The 1383-nt window shown below is 27.8% G+C and overlaps 1 protein-coding gene across 1 annotated transcript in view; it reads left to right on the plus strand.

Moving 5' to 3' along the window:
- LOC107091037 overlaps nt 1–1328 on the plus strand; it is a 28977-nt gene extending 27649 nt beyond the window's left edge. Inside the window, exon 25 of the mRNA XM_015384746.1 lies at nt 112–1328. The gene's annotated coding sequence lies outside the window, so the exon portion shown is untranslated. The remainder of the gene's footprint in view (nt 1–111) is intronic.
- The last annotated feature ends 55 nt before the right edge of the window (nt 1329–1383 follow it).

Raw genomic sequence — 1383 nt, forward strand, 5'->3', positions numbered from 1 at the left:
TATATATATATATATATATATATATATATATATGTATACACATATACACACACATGCTTTTTACTTGCATTTAATGTAATAATTTACATTTACGACTTTCTGTCTTCACAGATATGAAGGGACTCTGGATCCGTTTTTTGTTTTCTAAAGATGTTTACTGACGTTTCCTGTCTTCACCGGTCTGCCTTTACTGGGAACATTCTCGTTATCCTCAACTTTTATCTTAGGCAAATTGTAAGATTTTGCCTTTGCCATTTCAGTATCTTATTCTCTTATAAAGCAAGCAAGATATTTTATTTACTGTTAGTTTGATATACAGATGTTATTCAGCTTTCCCTTCTGCAGTGTTAAAACTAAAGAATGCAGCATCTAAAGCTTCTGCTGATGTTTTAGCCTAAGTATGACCAAAAAAAGCAAATTTATGCATTAAAGTAAAATGCTAAAAGCACTATCTTTAGAGAAATTTTAAACTGTTTGACACTTTCCTGATAAAATCAAGTTCAGACAATTTTTTTTCCTCAGGTCATATTTATATCGGTCTTTATTTAAATCAAAATTAAAAAATGTTCTTATGTCATTTTTTTTTTACCTGCCTTTGTCCATCCAACAACTGCCAATAATTATTAAAATATTTTTTTTCTAGCTCCAATCAATGTGATTAAGTATGAATAAGCTTTTTATTTAGCTATCTGCTTTTGAACTATTTAATTGTACTTATATGTATCTTACTGGCAAAAGATAATGTACTTCAAATGACTGAAATTGTTTGCATATCATTGTTTTATTATTTTACTGTTAATATGGAGTTTGACATTTTAGTAGCTGCCATGTTCTAATTTGTTATTTTTGTATTAATGCAAACTCACCAATACAAGTGTTGCCTTTTCAACATTTTATATTTTATTACTTGATACTTTGATAATTTTTGTATTTTGTTTTTTATGTTTTTTGTTATTGCCGGAGAATTCCTCAGCTTCTCCTGATAGTTTCTAACATTTCCTTCAGTGAAAATGCAGTAAACGAAATCCACCTAAACGTCATAAAGTGTAAAGTATCTGTTAGAACTGTGGTGTTTTTATGTCTGTGGTATCTACCTGTTATGCAAGTGTTGTGTTGTAGTTGTTATTTTTGTCATTTATAATAACAATCACTGATCTTAAACTAAAATTGTTGTTCTGTCCTTATTTTACTATATAATTACAATTATACGATTGTGCTTGAAAGTTTACATACATTAAAGACAGAAAAAAAGCAGCTGTTGGTAAAATCACTTGAAATTGACAAAAGTAAAAATGATAAAACATGGAAATCATGACATTCATTTTGAATGTGTGTGTGTGTGTAAAGACATATATATATATATATATATATATATATATATAT

This window comes from Cyprinodon variegatus, unplaced genomic scaffold (assembly GCF_000732505.1).
Source record: "Cyprinodon variegatus isolate N-32 unplaced genomic scaffold, C_variegatus-1.0 Scaffold321, whole genome shotgun sequence".
Taxonomy (NCBI): Eukaryota; Metazoa; Chordata; class Actinopteri; order Cyprinodontiformes; family Cyprinodontidae; genus Cyprinodon; species Cyprinodon variegatus.